Raw genomic sequence first — 19,862 nt, forward strand, 5'->3', positions numbered from 1 at the left:
GTCTATTTCCAGTGTCTTATAACATTCAGATCATTTTCTGTATAACCCTTGTCATTGAATTGTTTATACTTAAACATTTACGCTTGTGTTTTTCCTTACTAAATTGTATTTTGTATTTTTCAGACTTTATTGACTTTGTAAAGACTATTTTAATTTCTAATCCTGCCTTTCAGCATACTGGGAGCTCCTCTCAATCTTGTGAAACTTTAATAATTATATTCTAACATCCAATTCTAGCATCCAAGATGCCAAAAAAGAAAAAAAAGTACAAGATTTTAGACACCTCTGTAAAGCCCTACCAAGTTGATGATAATTTTCAAGTACTTTTCAACCACCACTAAATCTACAGCAAGAGTAACATAAAAATCTATGCGTAAATTTTGAGTTGCTGCAAGGAAGGCCAGAAGATAGGTGCAGGGTTATACTTGTACCTGTTCAAAGGAGACTATATTCTGTAAATATTATGCTTTCAGTAGCCCTTGCAATTGTCATCAGGAGAGCTAATAAAACTGGCTATCAGGCAAAGCTCAGCCTCTTTGAGCTATTGCTTGTTACAGCCTTCTCATCCTATATTTCTGTCTCGTGCCCACCCTGACAATGACAGCACGTTGGTAGGGATATATATGAGAAGTCACTATCTTTCATAGAGGTGACACACTGCCAGTAAGAAGCATCTTGTCTGAGATGTGACATCTCCCAACTTGCACCAGGTTCTTAATCACATAATTTGGAGGGGGAAATTCAATCTGGCATACAGCCCTTAATGTTGTCAATGTATGACCTAGACTGTGTTTCCCTAGATAGTTTATGAGAATGCCATTTGAGACATTTTCAAAAACTGTATTAAAATTAAAATATACAACTCCTACTGCTTCTCCCGCATTCACAAGAGCCGCTACCCTGTCATAGGGGGAAATCAGACTTGGTTAACACGGTTTGTTTTTCACAAATCCATCCTGTTACTCATCTCCTACTTATCTTCCGGATGACTGCAAATTATTATTAGTTTATTCTACATTTTTTTATTTTTATACTTAGTGAAAAAGAAGTGAGTTGGATTCCTGAATAAAAGTAATATTTGCAGTTAAGTTACAGGAAAATTCACCTGTTCTTTTCAGTTTGCAATGGTAAAAGACATCTAATTTCATCAAGTGCTTTTAAAATGGATTTGTCTTTTCATTTTTCTTCTTGATCTTATATTGTCTTTAACATGCATGAGTACCCTTTACAGCTCCATCAGATTAATTTCTGTAGCAGCAGTGTTCCATTGTCTCCTTCCTTTTTGACCATCATCCACAACATTTAACTTCTTATTATCCTATTACTAACCATTTTTAAATCTTCCATTTTATTAACAAGAATGTTATTAATGGCATTATTATTAAAAATTTGCTGTTCATATCGCTAATCTTCAAAATGGTTAAGAAAAAAAGAATACACGATCAGTGCATGTCTAAAATCCATTGCAATAATACTGTCACGTGGTTTATGAAAACTGTTCTTTCTATTCCAATGGATAGAACCAAAATCTTTACAGCTACACATGGCTTCAAAAAAAAAAAAAGAAAAAAAAAAGAAAAAAAAAAGAATTAAAACCTTGAGCTTTTGATTCTAAGGCATTTTTTGATAATTCAAAAATACGTGGATTTCAGATAAGCTTTGCAACAGGTGAAATTGTCTTTGAGACTGAAGGCCACACCAAGCTTTTTTAGAGTGCCAGAGACATTAAATCATCTTTCTGTGAGTGAGGTTGCATACTAGTCATTGTTTTATAAGTCTTATGGGTTAAAATTCATTGCTTGTCACAGAGAGTTTTGGATTTCTTTTTAACTTCAATCCACAAGCTATTGAGACTAAAAATGTTTTTTCTCTATGGATATTTATTTTATGTATTACCACATACACTGTTTGGAATATAGCAGTAAGAAGTGCTTGTAATATACTCAACTCAAAAGCATTAGTTTGTAAGAAAAGATTTGACACGTAGTGTATAGGTTAGTTCAACTGCTTACTTAACCGCATTGATTGTGAAATGCTGAACTCAAACCAGCTCACACAGGATTTGTTTTAATTTATCTCTGTTGGAAGAAATAAAACATATAATTTAAGCCAAATTCCAGTCCTTTGCTCTGAGTTTTACTAGTGCATGCCATCTAAACTGTACTAATAATGCCAAAAAATGAAACACTGAATGTTCCTCTATTTATCCTCCGTGTATCATTTTCTCATTTTGGCAATCAGGCTCTAAAGTGATGGTAATTGAAATAATCCAAAACATAAGTTTTTAAAAGCTATCCCTTTGCACAGACCTTGACTACCTTTGTGGTGGGGGGGTTCTTTGTATCTACCTTAAAAAAAAAATCATGACCCTTTTAGGGCTTTTTTTTTTTTTATGCCCCATCTACAACTCCCTTATTCTTACTAAAGATTTAGATAGAAAACTGTGTTCTTCTCCCCAGATCTCCTGTTAAATATGACAAATGCATTTCATCTGTTTAGAAAGATGAATATGCTTCAATTATGAGAAAGTAATATTGGCACATATTTTTTTTGGACCTCAATTATAAGGGCTTAACTATTATATTTATAAAGATTTCTGGACTATTACAGTAAACACTTCTTTGCTCAATGGATTTAGATTACAATTTACTAAGTAAATCTGCAGGCTCATTCAATTACATTTTTAGAGTGAATTACAGAAACAAGTCTGTGGAATTCTTTCTGGACCGTGCAAAATAAAAGATCTTTCTTTTTTTCAGTTGCTACCACATATGTATATTTCACATGAGCTTTCTAAAGTGGACTCTGCCTTCATAAAATATTAATTGGAAGATTTTCTCAATGCTTTCTACCGGTGTATGAAAACAAGGCAAAAGAAGCAGGACCATTTCTATCATGATTCAGGTGGGATTAATTTGCTGTAGATATGCAAAAAAAAGTTGTTCATCTAAATCTACACTCTCTGTGCAGCCTGGGAAAAGAGACAGAAGGCAGAAAAACTGCCTTCTGGAAGTGCCCACTTCTTGAGAGGGGAAAAAAAAAGTGCCTATTTCCTGGGGACTGACTTTTGAGAGACTCTAGAGTAACTAACTGAGACTAAACAGCTGATTTTTAAAAAGGTGGAGTGAGAACATTGTCACAGAAGAGTTTAAAACTTTCTCTGAGTTGAGCAAGGATCAGAAGACAGGCTCTGGTCACAGAAATTACCAGGGAACTGGTCCATCAGGGATGGATGTTTGAATACACACACTTCATAGCTCCAAAATTAATGTGGTTTTTTTTTTTTAATTGGCAATTTCCTAAAACCAATCCTGCAGAACTACAGACAGCTGCATACCAAATGTAAGCCTACAGACAGTAGGCCAGTTTGTATTATGTAGCAGCATTGAAGACTATCATGGCGGCAACATTCTACTACATAAATTTTTTGTAAGCATAACAATAGCAAAAAAATTATTTTAAACTAACATTTATTCTTCAAGTTTGCAGCTAAATGTAGCTTTCACCTGAATGTGTCTCACTTCACCTCACCCCAACAATCACATGAAGGATGCATCTTTTCTTACCAAAAAATTGCTGAAAAGGTTAGACTCACATTCTTCACAAGTAAGAAATATTCCTTAACTTTTAACATTAAAACTTTTTCATTAGAAGTATACATATGAAGTACCTATGATATATACATACCACAGTACAACCGTGATTTTAAATGCACACGTGCATATAAATAATTGGAACCAAAATTATTGGCAACAGTAATACCGTGTTTCCACAGTGCTAAGCTTGTGCACAGAAGTTTTGAAATCTCACATTACTTCTCATATTAGTACTGTAAAATATTGAAATGGCACTGCTCATCACTACAGCCACATTTTTAGTCTGGTTTGGTCTGCTGCCTTAAAACTCTGCATGGTCCCAAACAACAGTTGTCATAGTTTAAGTAAGTTCCTTTAAGAATGGCACTTCCTTTCTAGTATTTTAGAACTTTAGGACTAATCTTGCTTGTTTTTAAATCACAAAGCTAAAAGTGTCTCAAATACTCTATATCATTATTTTATCAATCAAGTTGATGAAAATCTATATGCCAGGAAGCCAGCAAATCTGCTTTTAAGCACCAATATACCTCTGAAGCCTTAGGTGTTATTCCTGGAAATGACTTTCATGTGTGACAACAATGCTATTTTAAGATGCACCACCTTCTGAAGGTAGCCCCGGACTGATTCAAGATAGTAATTGTGATCACTTATATATGTGCATTAAAAGGTACCCAACTATCCTAATCTTGTCCAAGTGTACCCATTTAAACTAGTTCCTTTTCATCTTTCACATAACACAGCTAGTTCCCTATTGATATTACCTTGCTGCTTTTTGACACTTTTTTTTTTGCTGTTTTGTTTTCTTCTCAACAAGAGTAGTTCCTTTATTCTGTTTGATAAAAGCAGAATGCTATGACTAACACAGTGCATGAGTTTAACCACATTCCCAGAAATATCAATTTCAAGGACTTTTATATGTTAATTTGTTAATATACTCATTTCTATACATATTGCACATGTTCAAGGACAAATAAGATTTCTAATAAAGAAAGTGGATTGAACTACATGATGTGAAAATTGCTAACAGCTGGAGGAAAGATACAGTAATGGCAACTGGCCAATAAGACAATGTAGAAACAATGAAGAGACAGGTAGCAGGTATCTGTCCAGAGACAGATGCCCCTGAAGTACAAAAAGCCACAAAATAATAATAGGACAAGTAAAGAAACATAAATGGATTTTTAAAACGAAATTCCAAACACTATTGTTACAGAATAAGCACAAGGTGGAAAACTGTCAATAAATCTTCCTGACAAAAGTAATTGGAAAAATATTAATAAAGCTATGTATATTGTGTTACGACATCTATCTGTTGTAGTAGCATTCCATAAAAAGGGAAAATACGTCCCAAAACATATCAACCAAAAATATCATCATGTTGATTTTAATATGAAGTAGATTTTTTTTCAGTAGAGTCAAATTTAAGGGTGCTGATTCTGGTTCATGGAGCAATCAAGGTGTGGCAGCTGTTGCAGATTATCATTTCCCTACCAATTCCAGCAAAATAGGAAATATGCCTATAGCTTAGCAGATCCAGTTGTGATAAAGTAAATGGAGGTTACTCAAAGGTAACCAGAATTCTTTGAGGAATATCATCCATCTCTATATTACATAAGAATACTTCATCCTGTACAGGAGCACTGCATTCTCTTTTTATAGACACAGTAAGAGACAGTAGATGCAATTGTGAAGAATGTGCTTCTTAACAAGAAAGTCAGAGTTCCTAGTATCCAGCTCTGCACAGAGAGTATGACTGTCCTATGAAGTCTGAGGCTGAAAAGTGTTCTCTGAAGAGCCTATACAGCCAACATTTTAGATTTTGTGCAGCAAGCTTACAATGCAGATTCTGATGGCTGAGAAGAAAATACACAGAGAGAACTAGAACAGTGAAAAGCTTGTCCTACCAGACAACATGAAGGGTAACAGAGGCGGGGGACAGCCATGCTGAATGTTAATTGCCTATATGTTGAACATAAGAAAGGGCAGGAGATAAGTATGCCCACTATAGATGCTGCAATGGTAAATAGTCTTCAGCCTGTGCAATACAGCACATGTACCCATTACCAAACCTTGAAGATTTTACTGATTTATGCTACCATGTCAGACAACAAACTGAAGCAGCCGAGGCAGGTGCTTGTTCTGTTCTGCTATGTGGTAACAGCCCAGGGCAGATAAACAGGCCTGGAGCAGAAAAGTAGGGATGGTAATCTCAAACAACCATAGCAAGATTTACCCCATTGTATTTAGCATAGCATTTATTTCAAAGTAGCCTGAATATGTCAAGGGACATAAAAACTGAGATTATGTAGTATTTTAGTCCTGGAAGCCTTCTGAACCCAAATGCTTCATTTCCTCCTGAACTATGTGGGTTAGTTTAGACAACACAATTATCTGCCTAAGAACAGGATAAGCTACAGGGCACAGATCAGCTTGTGTAGCAGCTCATGTTTCTGAAACTTGCTAGTGCCAAGCAAGTGCTTGGGAATCACCTTGCTGAATTCATAAAGGTGTAAAACTCTTCCTGCTGCTCTGAGAGATCAAGATAGAAAAAAGTGTCAAAAATCATCCTTTTACATGCAAACACTAGTTTGCTGAAAATGTAAGATAACAAGAGCACACAGTGATTCACAATGCCTCCAGGACTTCTTTGGATTACTGGGAGCAACTTTCAGCTCTGATTTTTTGAGCAGCAAGTCAGTATTTCTCAGTAAGCATTCCTGATTATAGTAATGGCTTTATTTTATTTTATTACTTTTTTAACCTTTTCTATGTGGGACAACATACTGGTATTTTGTGAGCTTCCAAGGATGAAGTTTTTATTTCTTTCTCTCTCCCAATTCTTGTGTGAGTAGGACAAATTCTTTGGGAATGAATAGAAGCTATTTGGCCTATAAAACTTGCCCTTTTTTGGTTCTATCATTCTCACATGATGTCATGCAGTTATTTTTCTGAATGACTTCAATGTGTTTGCCTCAACAAGTCTGCTATTTTAAAATGGTTCTATATCATTCTCATGATGTCATGCAGTTATTTTTCTGAATGACTTCAATGTGTTTGCCTCAACAAGTCTGCTCTTTTATTATTTTTCAACTCTGTGTCTCCTGCTACAATTTCTGTATTGAGAATCTCTGCTAATATGAAGCTGATCGTAAATAATTAGCAGGCATCTTATACAATTTTAGTCTTACAGTTTTTCAATCTGTTATTGTCACTATCTCTCTACTCCACTATACTATTTCATTGTTATTATGAAAGTATGATTATATTTGATACAATTATATTAGCAGGAATTAAAGCAAGATTTCCTAACAAAAAAAAAAAAAAAGAATTTCCTAAAAGAAAGGATTCAAAAGAAAGGGAATTTTAAAAGAATTCTAAAGATTTCTCTAAAACAAAGATTTCTGTGGTAACTGGAAATATACAAACAACAGACAATTCCCTCTCATCTGGCTTCACAAGTAAAGGGGACAAATTCCAGATTGCTAAAATGGAATTTTGGATTGCTAAAATGGAGTTTAGCAATCTGGAATTTGGAACAGCAATGTGGGATGGCAAACCTGAATCTGATAAGGAGATAATTCATGACACTGACTACCTTTCCTGCCTAGCTTCTTGGTAAAACAAATTTATATAATCTGATTGTTGGCTTCTCAGTGCTAAAACAACTGCAAAGTATTTCCTGAGAAGCTTGAGGAAAAGCACTGTGGTTCTACCATAGCACTTTTTCTCTACTAGTGAGAATTTATAATAGTATTTTGTCCCTTGAGAATATATTGAATTTAAATGGCTATTGTGTACACATTCTGCTACTTTATGGTGGATACAGTCAGAAAAAAATGCAGCAAGGTGTCACAGAATCTATGCTAGTAGCAGTTCTGAACTACTGAAGAGATGTGTCCTTTCCAAAGCAAGCACTCCATTTATATGGGATGGCTATTTTTCAAGAGGAAACAACATATATGTAGGTGACTTAGGACAACTCACATGGCTATAGACTACAATAGTGTGGAAAAGAGCTTGACTGGAAAGAATACCCAAGATGACTCTACAAATCTGTCCCTAATATCTCTGATGTACTTTGTAACATTGCTTTAAAGATGGCATGTGTTATTTATATAATACTTTAAATCCTTACAAATATTCAGTTGCTGTTGGCTTATTTTTCCTTTTTCCACTCAAGCCTTTGACATAACACAGCTGTTCAAAGGTTCATTTTTAATCTTGAAATTATTTTCATATTTTAAAAATAAATTCAAAACCACACATATTCACCCAGCATTTTGATGTTTCTCACTTTCTGAAAACCTTATGCAACTAAAATATATCCAGTATGAATTTTAATCCATTTTGACATCGAAGATATATTCTTCTATACACTTGATTACTGATGAAATTATATACTTTGGCAAGGTCTCTTAACTAGCTTTTAAATTTGAATAATTTAAAATAAAAACATCTGAATTAAACAAATGAAACACTCCACGAAATCCTGACTAAGCTTCAGCAGTTTTAAACAAGACTTTTAATTCGTTTTCCATATTCCCAAATCACATGCACAAAATAATGCCCCTGTTAGGACTTCTGCTTTCTGAAACTCTTTGTTTACCTCTGTTATTTGCTGTTGCTTTATTTATATTATCTAATAGTGTGTGCATTTATAATACAGCAGCTAAAGACAATGAGGAGCACTGGTAATTAAACATGAGAAACAAAATCTTTGCGCTTCTTTCATGTTCTTCAATACCTGTCTAGGAAAAGCCCAGAAGAAATCCACATTAGAAAGGCATAGAGGAAAGCTGTCAAAGATTCTGACTAGGCAAAGAAAGGACCCAGAAAACCTAGCTGCACAAATATTTGCACTATGGGAATGTGGTAAGTGATTCAATCTCTCTGGTTATCAAGATAAATTATGTTGTAACTGCCATTTCTCTCATTCTCTAAGTTCTCAATAAAATTCAGGCAGCTGGTTAAAATCTAACCTTTTCCATCAGAGCTTCTCAGACTGTGGTCTGCAAGAATCAGAAGTTGCTCTATGAAATAACTGCAATTTTTTGCCTTTTTTTTTTTTTTTTTAAATTCACACACTTTCATTCCCGCTCATGCAAAAAAGAATATACCCCATTCTGCAAGGGAAAACATAAGTAATGGAATTCAACATTTGCACTATTTTTACTCATTTGTAAGTCAATGCTTTATGGCAGCAATGCATGGGATTAACTGTGTATTTCTTTTTCCACTAAATTGAGAAATTCTGCTTTATATTTTCTGCATATTTAAAATACAACTCTCTTCCCCACTACTGTAAACTACCATTAACATACAAAAAACTGCTTTACTTCTTTATTGGAATATATATCAAGCTGTTTGAATGTTTATGTTGCGGAGCTGGGGGGGGCATGGAATAATTACTCACTAAATGGAACGTTTAAAAAAAAAACCAACCAAAAATAAAAAGCACAGAAACCCCTACACCTTTTCATTTCCTTCTCTTTAGTTATATTTTTCTAATATATTGATCATACAAATCAACGGATACACGTGAAAAACTGTAAATTTCTTTTTAAGTAACATGTTATGTATTAGTAATTTCATATTTTTAACTTATAAATCATCTTGCTATTTTCAGGACATATACTGTTACTGAAGAGATGTTTTAACCAAAATATTTATGCAAGACAACTAAAAAGAAAAGTGGCAAACTGGAGCTGATACCTTTCCTTAGTCTTCCGTACTTTCCAGAATCATTGATTCTGATGATTATCCATCTTTCTTAAGTCTAAGACATTCAAAATGTTAAGCATTCTCAGCTACAATCTTTCATGAGAATTAAAAATTGCTTCATATACCTCAGCGGAACAGTAGCCATTTTGCAGAATCTCACTTTTAAATGCATGCTAAAATGGAAAAAAAAAGTGAAACAATAATGAGAATCCTATGCCACATAACTAAAACTCTTGAAATTTCATAGCAGAGAAGAAAGCGAGATGTTGCTATCTTTACTATACTTCATGGTATATGTGGGCATCAAGAGAATTTGAAGCATGAAAGCCTGTAATCATCTCTGTGATTTTGAAGAATACTATGAGGATTATAAAATATAAGACCTATTGATTTAATAGGTTTCAAACACAGGCAACAAATACAAACAAGACAATCAATACTTTCAAAAATAAATGTTGTGAAATACAGCTATCTAAGAATCACAGGGTGCAGTAGGACGACAGAATACAGACCAGCTCAACAGCTCCCCTGGAAGGGCTTCCAGAAGAGCAGGATGCAAGATCCTAAGGTAATCAGTAACTCTGTAACATTTTCAACTTTTCCTCGTCTACAAGGAAAAGGGGAAGATAGTGTTTCCAATGCTACCATGTTGCAGTGAATTAATCTCTCTACCACAGTTTCCATCTGCCTCTTTCTGCGGTTAATGTTCCTTCCGAGTCCTATTTCTGCTAATTAAAGAGGGTGCACCAGCCTAAAGTGAGCTTTGGTATAGCATGTTAACTATCATGGTTTTTATTTGCTGCATATGAAAATGGTTCAGTGATGGAATCCGTATCTTTTGGAGGATTCACAAGTAAATACTTCAAATATGTGTTACAAATCTAGTCCACAGATGTTCTCTTTGCTGTAAAGAGAGCATCTTCCCTCAAGATGTTAGCTTCTGACTGCAATACCACTGCCACAAAACTCAAATGGTTAACAGTAATGTTTGTCCCAAATTATTTCGTATTGTCACTCATACTTAATAATGAACTCATGGAGAAAATAAAGAGGAGGGTGGACACGCCCAGCAGTCTAAAGTGAAATGCAAGGCAACAGGAAATAGAAAAGGAAACAAAAAGCAAAGGAAGACTGAATATTTCATAAACTAAAAAAATTAGGGAGGGGGGAATAAATAAATCCTCAAAAGAATAGTATACAAAGACCTTCACAATCCAAACTGCAAGACCACCCATTAATTGCCGACAGGTAAATACTACTAATATATTCCCAAAAGTGCAAAGATCTAGAAAAACCAAAGGTATCATCCTGCAGATAGTGGATGAAACTGTTAAACATGAAACTACAAGTCAGATTATGCAACTGTAAAATGAACGTTCAGGTTATTCCACAACTTATTTGTAAGAGAAACCTTAAAAATTAATGCTCATATTTTAAGACATGTATAAGAAATTGAAAACAAATGCAGCAAGACTGCCACAATTTAATGTTTAAAATGAAAAGTGTAATGAAATTTGCTTCCATCTCCCTATTGACAGAGAAGACTAATCTCCAGGGTTCTGGGCCATGTGGATTTCATATCAAATGACAAACTGAATTCAAGTTAAATCCAACAAAAGCCAAGTAGGCTTCTTTTCAAATAATGTACTGTAGGAGGAAAGTGAAACAGTTGACCTCATTCAGGTAAGAAACATAGAAAGCTAGACAGTAATTAGTGCATGCCAAGAAACAAATAAAAAGCAACTAGCTTTGGACAAGCATAATCAACTTACTGCTTTTCAGAAGAAGAGCCAGCCTGGAATCTTATTCACTGAAATAAACACCAAAGTTGTATTAACTTTGCTTAGAGCAGAGTATCAAAGCCAGGTTCTGTTCCAAGCCAGAAATGTACCAACACAAAGTTATATTTTTATTGAGGTAAACAGAACATAACAGAAAAAGTTGGTATTTAGATCCAGGCTTAAAGCAAGGAAAAACTTTAGACAGAAGTTTGGCTATAGCTACTATGAGAACTGGAAAGATGTAAACTCAGCACAACTCTCCCAAGATAGAGAGAAAGAAGATACAAGAAAAAAGCAAAAGTATAATCAAGCACTTCACATACATTCATTTTAGATTATGTAGAAATTCAATTAAATTTTTGCAAAAACCTCATGACATCATCCATGACATGCTGGATGATGCTAAATATACAAGTTTAAGTAGTAAAGTAAGTAGAAGTAAATATACTTGCATTATTTTCTCTAGAGCTGTATTTCTACAAGTAAATTAATTACTTCAACAAGTTTAATGGCTGCTGCTATTGCTGGCTGTTGCATTCATACCAATTTGGTAAGATACCTGCTGCAGTGACAGGTGGTGAAGTAATGCTTTTGCTTTCAAGTATTTCCACTATCACCCCTAAATGTTACATCTTTTATGTACTGGAATCCAGGGCTCTTTCAAAGACCTGACGGGAGAAAACTAAGTAAAGCAACATACATATCTGAACGGTGCACAAATGTCTGCAAGTATTATATATCCAACATGTTTACATGGCTGTAATATTTGAAGAAAAAGGAAATCCTGAGCAGAATTTAAACCCATACTCAGATCCACCATCCCATAACTAATGACACTTTATTGCGTTTAGAAAAAAGGTGGATCCAATAGGCATTGGAAGCTGCAAGATGCAAATGATGCAGTAAACTTACTGGAGTTTAATTATGGCACTGGAGTAACTTATCAGAAAGTCAGCTATCCAAAACATTTTGAGTTACTAGAAAAATAGTACTTTCCAGAGACCGATGGGAACTGAAAAACTTTTTAGCACAACTGGAGAGAGTTTTTAGCAGACAAGCAAAATATTGAGGACCATGCTAGAATCCCAGAGGTACCTCTGCCAGTTCGTCATACTCATTATAAATTAGCAGTAAGAAAAATAATAGTTGACTTACAGAGGATATTTTTCTACAGCATAAGCTTTGCAAAGATTCAATATGCTCAGGAGATATATAATCAATATAAAATAATTGTTTAAATGTAGGTTATTTAATTCTAAACATTATGTTTATGTCAATAAAAATGAAAGCATAAAATAAAAAGTATCTGGAGTTAAAAGGTAGTGATTTTGGGGGGCCTTATTCACTCCTTTATGGCATTTCAGATACATATTCATTTCTGTGCAAACTGTAAGTAAAACTAAGATCGTGTACTCAGTATTTCTGACAGTTATTTGCATTAATTCTATCTGCTACCTAACAGACACTGGAGATATCACAAAGTGAGAGGTGACTTTTACTTGTTGATTCCCCTTTGCAAGTTACACATGTAACTTTATATGTGCATTTGTGTGTGCTTATGAGACGACTGGAATTTTGCTGCTCAAGACTTAATCCACTGCATAGTTTTGTCTGAACGATGAACTCTTTCTGCTCTCAGTTTAAGATGTAAGCACCCAGACTGCTTAGTCATAGTGCAGTGAGGAACCCAATATTTAAACAGAGTAATCATAAATAATTAGTCGCCAAAAATGTTAATTATTAAAGCTGATTAAGGCCTGAGGAAGTTCAACATTAAACTGATGTTCCCAGTGAATTACTACTTTTTAAAAAAAATTTTTTTTAAACATCTGGAATCTTACAAAAATCCTAAATTACAAAATCATTACACTTAGTACTTATTTAATAACTTACTACTACAAGGAGTGACAGGAATTACAGAGAGCAGAATTAATGCTAAAGCCTTGAAAATAATTCATTTATACAGTCACCTTATTGTAACTCATGTAAGATGGTTCACATGTAAAGCTGATACTGTAAAGAAAAATCTCTAACTTACAGACACAAAGTTCAGAACTTTTGCAATTCAATGGTTTTGCAGAATCCCTCGGACAGATTATGTTCCTTAAACAATCATAATCAGATATAACTGTCATGTCTCATAACTCTCTTAATAGCAGGTGAAAAGGCTGAGTAACTGCAAATGCTTTATAACCATTAACTGTTGGTAACATCAAATAAGGCCAACCTTTTACACACTGTACTTTTTTCATGCTAACCACATCTACAGCTTAGGTCTGTAACTTTTTATGCTAACTCCTCAGAACAAAAACTGGGGGAAAAACTACTACAGTTTACTGCTGAGCATGTGAAATTAAGCTGCTATTTGTTAAATTTTAACATACAGAGCTGTGAACTGCAATAACCGCAAAGCCAACATTCCTTTTGTTCTGCAGCCCTGTTATGGGACAGGCACTGCCAGCTGAGTTGCAGAGCAGACAGATAGATGCAGTAAACTCTTTAACCAGTTTGCCAAGAAATTAATCTACTGGGGCTTCCCAGCTGTGGTCAAACACTTCAGAAACAGCTGTGATAGTTTTAAGATGTTACTTCTTTTACTAATTTTTTACCATCCTGAAGTCCCAGTAAGTGAAATGGACTTCCTGAACCAGTTAGGTTGAGTTGAATCACCTTCAACAACAGTGAAAGATGACTGAATTCATTATGCCACTAGGTCTACATTGAAAGGTACCTGCAGTCTAGTCACATTAAGACCTCTAAGGGGACAGAGTGTACCCAACAGCTCTGTGGAGCTGTTATGCATATACTCCATGCAGAGAGATGTTATTGGAATAATTAGGGAACAGAATTATCAAAGATTTTGCTGTTACAATCTAGCAAGCAGAGATCATACTAGGAGTTATGCCCAAAAGGGTTAAAACTTGGTTAAATATGTAGATTTGTCACAGAAATAACAAAAAGCACATGCTCCACAGGCAGGCCGCTTTCCTGCCAACATCAAATCTCAATTCCAAGCCTTTGGGTCATTCCAGTATTTCAAAGAAACAAGTTGCCAGACCTTTGTTTTTTAATGAGGACAATACAGAACACTGGCCCCTAGCTTCATTTAAAAAAAAAAAAAAAAAAAGTTTACCATGTTTACACTGGAAATACAAAAGATTGCTGTTCCATGGTCTCTCCTTTTTGATAGTTAATGATTATTAATGTAGATTATTCTACAAAGAATGGGTCAAAGTTTATTTTCTAAGTTGGTTTTTGGGGGGGTTTTTTTGGTTGGTTGGGTTTTTTTAAGGATTGCTATGGTATTTAGAATTAGCCAAACTAAGACCCAGGCTATCACATCTGGATATTGGGTAAAGCAACATAACTTCTAGGAATACTTATTTAGACTATTTAGATGCTTGGACCAAGTGCCAAAACACTAATCCTGCACAATCTGAAGCTTAAAATTTCTTTCACTCTCAATTATATTCTTCATATGCAAGAAATATATTTAATGTTATGATATTACAAGCAAATATAATAAAATGTACACTGATGTAAAATTAGAACACTTAAAATTGCCTCAGTAATTTTTTCTTCTAAATGCTCTATTGTACACTAATTAGCATTCTTCACTTTTTGAAACTCAGTCTTTTGATATCTGAAAAGTTTTTAACACTGTGAATTTTAGCTGATAACTTCATATGTACATCAGTCTGGAAAAACCTCAGTAAAGCAATTTAATTTGAAAATGGTCAGTATGACAGTGAAAGTGTGGATGATGGAGCTAAGGCAATACAATGATTTAGGTGCTGACATAAAGGGTCTCCCTTGTCTCTGGCCACACATTCTCATTCCCTCCCCTTGAACCAGCATCTTCTGACAAGATCCTTGTCAGAAGGACCCTTCTGATCTTTTTCAGTAAGTTCAGGGAGTGAAGCAAGCAAAAGATTATCCTTACAGAAAAGGAAATCATCTTCTGCCAGATTAGTTCCCTGAACTGGTATAACAGAGAGGCAGGAATTTGAAGCCAGGATCAAAACAACTGTTCCCATCAGGAGTAGCTCTTAGACTGGCTCAGCCAGATATGCAAACTGCACACTAAGGGTAGCACAAAACCAAGCAGAAGTGATGTTGCTCCAATGCCTTTGCAGAAAGTTTACTGTGTGCAAGTCAAAAACAACAGATGATGCTATTATTCTCTTTGAAACTATAGCAGAAAAAAAAAAGAAGGTTGTGGCTTCAGGGGTGACAAAAGCCAAAATTATGCTTCCAAGCCTCTAGCCTTCTATGTGGTTAGAAGGTATCATCTTTTTATCTATGAAGTATTATCAGGTAAGACTTGGTTGTTATTTTGAGTGATGAAAATTAGTAAATGAAGCATATAGAAATGGGTTATTCTTAATGCATCAAGAAATAAGGTGTGATATACAAGGCTTGATGCTGACCAAGACCTTTATGACATGCTCAATGTGATCTTTAAAACAAAACAAAACAAACCCCAACCAACAAACTACCAAAAGAATACTTTAGAATTATAGAACATAAGTTTGAAAGTGACTGTTGGAAATCTCTAATCCAGTCTCCTGCTCAAAGCATGACTAACGTTGAAGTTAGAGCAGGTTTTTCTGGAACATGACTAGTTAAGTTTAGATTCCACCCACCCCAGCCTTTTCCGGGGAGAAAAACACCCTTACTGTCTCCTTGCATGCTTTGTTCCAGTCCCCAGGTCACCCAGGTGGCCCTCTGCTGGTCTCTCTCCAGTTTGTCATATCTCTGTGGAGCCCAAAACCAGACACAGTACTTAGATGCAGCTTCACAAGTGCTGGTGACAAGGGGAATAATCACTTACGTTACCTTCCACAGAGCCAGTCGTTTCATCACAGAAGCCAACCAGGTTGGTCAGGTACAATTTCCATGAGCGCCTTGCCTTCTGAGACCTATGTACATTCTCATAAAACTAAGCTATGAAAATGCTGATTATTTTAAATGTTTGTAGTCCAATAAATAACATCTGTATTAATTTGAGATATACGTTTTAGGTTTGTTATGGAAAATTTTAAGACACATTCACAACCTTCTTGTCAGTTTACCTTATGAGCAAACACTGAATTGTTTAAAACAAACCTGGAAAGATATGGAATAGGCTTTTGTTGCATCAGTTTTTCTCATGTTTCTGATTCATAATCAATGTGAGATTCTTCTGCTCAGAGAAGTACTGGCTATATCTTTTTAAGATTTATATAAAGCAGCTGCTGGCTTTGTAACTAACCCTTCTACTTAGAAGTTACGTGGTGTGTCAATTCTCACTTCATATACATACTCTGCCCATAAGAAGCAGTCAGGTGAATAAGTACTGTGTGAAATGTAGAATACCACTAGTACAGCTTGTAGGTAAAATACTCAAAACTCTTAAGAAACCACATTTGAAACAGCGTATGTCACAATGTGGGAAATCTATCCCTGTACAAAGTATGAATCCTGGTTGCGGTTATGAAATTGCTGTATCATTAAATACCTCAGAGGATGTGAAGTCAACCATATGCTGTCAGGGCTGAGTCATATGTGTCTCAGACATGGGACTGTGGAAAACGTCCCACCCTAGCAGCTCCCAGTCAAGAGGGAAAATGAAAGGACAATGGGGCGCCTGAGCCAGACAGCAATCAATTCACCCAAACTCTTCCTGCAAGCCAGGGTTTGGAGCTATGGAATTTCCCAAAAAACTGAAAGGAAGATCAAATGTTACAACTGGACCTTGAAAGATAAAGCATTTGGGAAATGCCATGAATCATAGAGAGACAGAAAACTTGTGCATGGAGAAGGAACAGTGAGGCATGCTTTGCTAACTGTGGGCCAGCCAAGTGAGAAGGAAACTGGCTTCAGAATTCTGACAGAGGCATGCAAGATAATCTAGAAAAGTTGTGTACAGAAATGGATGACACGGAGTGCACAGACTATGCCCAAAACAACATTCAAAAATGAGGAAGGGAATTACACACAGTATATTTAGTGTTTTCTCATCTGTATGATATTTTGTGCCAGCTAATATAAAGAATGATTGATTTTATGGAATTTTTACATCTGTGCTTGTCTACTTCAACTATCGCATGTTTCCAAGAGGTGAACTGTAAACCCTGAGCAAGTAAAATGGGAGCTAAAGGAAAAGATGCGCTTAATCTTTCAGAGAACCTAGGGACACAGCTGTCAGTACTCATCCTTGGGCAGGGGGAGCATGTGCAAATAGCCAGTGAAGTCTCACAAATAATCCTGACTGGAAACTGAACTAGAGAGAAACCTGCTTCCAACTCTGATCAAACAAAGCTTAAAGGTACATGGGCTTAGAGAGCTAGAATGGAAATAAAGCGATCCAGTCCATTTCCAGCTGATGGGACTTTATCAAGCCTGTGACAAGCCTGTGTTTCTTCTCACCATTGCACAAGTTGAAAATTGCAGGTCAGTTGTCCAATTTTCACTTTCAATAAAAGTTAACATAGTTATGATGATTGTAGGAAACACTCCATGCAGTCATACTTACAAATGGCTCTTCACTACCTGAGTGCTCTTCATTAAACAACTTTAACAAAATTTGAGCTGCTATTTGTTTATCTTGCTATTCTTCCTATGTTCTTAGCCAAGTATCAGAGGAAGATTTCCTGCCTGAGATAAGTACTTGTTCCTAATGAAAATGCATATTCTTCAATATATTGTAAAATTACACCTAAGCTACTAAACTGGATAATCAAGCCATTTGTAGATATACCAAAAATAAGGACAATGTTCAGAGTTGTTTTCTTAGAATTATAGATAACTAATTCTGTTTGTGACTTCTTTACTCATAAGAATCATTTGACTGCAACTTTTCAGGATAATCATTTGCATTTTTAATACTTTCAACTCCTCTTCATTATTATGTATTTCTAACATGTTCTTAGGACAAAAGTACGAGGGTGCATTGTCATTGTCTTCTTATTTTCTGGGTGGAGAACCACAAGCAGAAACTTTGGAAATCACATATTAGCACAATGTTCAAGTTAAACCGTGTCCAAATGGCTTTGACTGCCATGCACTTCAAAGCCCTGGCAAGCCATCATGCAGTATTCTTCCAAGCTTTGCTTGATTTCCATAGTGGTGAATCATGACCATAAAAGAAGCTCTGTGTATGTTGGGTGTGTGTGTGTGTGTCTTTCCTTTAAAAGCTTCTTCCTCTCACCACCCCTTTCCATCATAAAAAAATCTCCAGTACAGTCGTTAATAAAAAACAAGATCAAGAGAGAACTATAGAACTGTTCTTCAGTGAGATCTAAGTGGCCATTTTTTTCCACCTGGGACACCCAGTCAAAACATTTGTTATTAGAGACCTCACTGTGACTCACATGCTAAAATTCCAGGTACAGATTTAACTCACTCCTAACTCTCTTGACAAATCCTGACAAACAAGAGAAACCCTTTATGTCACCAAATACAATGAAGTTTGGTGTAACTCATTTCAGAGCGTTCTATGTTCTCTTAGGCTTATTACTTAGAAAAAAATCTAAAGCATGGCGAAATTCTTGTCACTTAGCTCATAGAAAATTCAACGTTTTGTAAAATTAGACACCAAAGCTAATGAAGGAAGTATTAACATATATAATGAATTTGCATTACCGCAAATTCTGATACAGAGATTATGAAATCTTTGTCTTTTCTTTTGAAAGGCATTTCAAGGACTGTCATCAGATTCATACTAAATGAGAAGATCCGCATGTCCTCAAACAAAATTACTCATCTGTCCAAACTTTTAAAAGCAAACCATTCTTTAAACTGTATGGAAAAAAAGACAACTTCTTGCAAAATCTTGTTTTGTACAATACTTCTCCAGAAATATTTCCTCTATTGTATTTCACTTTTTTGCTTACAGATATAAAACCAATTTTTATTCCAACTATATAAAGGAATGTACTTATTTCAGTGTAGGATAGGAGATGCTCTATCAAATCCCAACATCATATCCCTTTCTTAAAAAAAAATTAATTATGTAAAGCACATATCCATTTAATTATAGTAAAATAGCCTAGTCCTGCTACTAGAGCTCAGGATAGTACAGGTTGCATTTTAATTTTTTTTCTTTATTAATATCTATTTGAGAATACATTTGAATCTGAGGCTTGAATCTCAAGGCAGAAAAATGAGGAAAAACAAAGCTGAGTGAAACATGCAGTTCTGATATCTTTTGGAACTCTGTACTCATTTAGAAAACAGCCCTTCACTTCAGGATGGTAAAGTCAAGATCTGAGATCTTTCACTGAATTACCACTTTTGTATACCAAAAGCATACAGCAATAGTAGTTGCTGTGTACTAACTTTCAAAACATCTGTCTTAAAGGATAGATAGTCAAAGTCAGGTATGAAAATATTAGGAAATCTAAGATTTTTGTGCAACACTAGATATCACCTTCTGTGTCCAGTCTATTCAGTAATCCAACAAAAGGATGATTCATCTCAGGGCTGAATTGAAGTTTGTAACAAAAAACCAAATCTTTCCTCTGGAATATTTTTATCTGTTTCTTAATATTTTAATTAGTAAGAATTTGTGAAGGACGTTAAAGCTTCCCTATTCCAGCCACAAACTCTATAATATCAAGTCTCACAATGCAATGGTAAAAATAACACCAGCAATTTAATAATATGCATTAAATCTTTTGGTATTTTGTCAGATAGTGTAACAGAATGCCTATAATTCCTTACTGTGAAATGCCTGAAACTAACCAAAAAACCCTGTACGGTGGTTTTTTTTCAATTAGTT

The 19,862-nt window shown here is 35.2% G+C and overlaps 1 long non-coding RNA gene across 1 annotated transcript; it reads left to right on the top strand.

Moving 5' to 3' along the window:
* Positions 1 to 7,825: 7,825 nt before the first annotated feature.
* LOC109279524 lies at positions 7,826 to 12,228 on the top strand. The gene is made up of 2 exons (XR_002086218.1): positions 7,826 to 8,468; positions 9,223 to 12,228. It is a non-coding gene; the product is annotated as an uncharacterized LOC109279524 (long non-coding RNA).
* The last annotated feature ends 7,634 nt before the right edge of the window (positions 12,229 to 19,862 follow it).

This window comes from Aptenodytes forsteri, unplaced genomic scaffold, assembly GCF_000699145.1.
Source record: "Aptenodytes forsteri isolate BGI_AS27 unplaced genomic scaffold, ASM69914v1 Scaffold84, whole genome shotgun sequence".
In the NCBI taxonomy this organism is placed as follows: Eukaryota; Metazoa; Chordata; class Aves; order Sphenisciformes; family Spheniscidae; genus Aptenodytes; species Aptenodytes forsteri.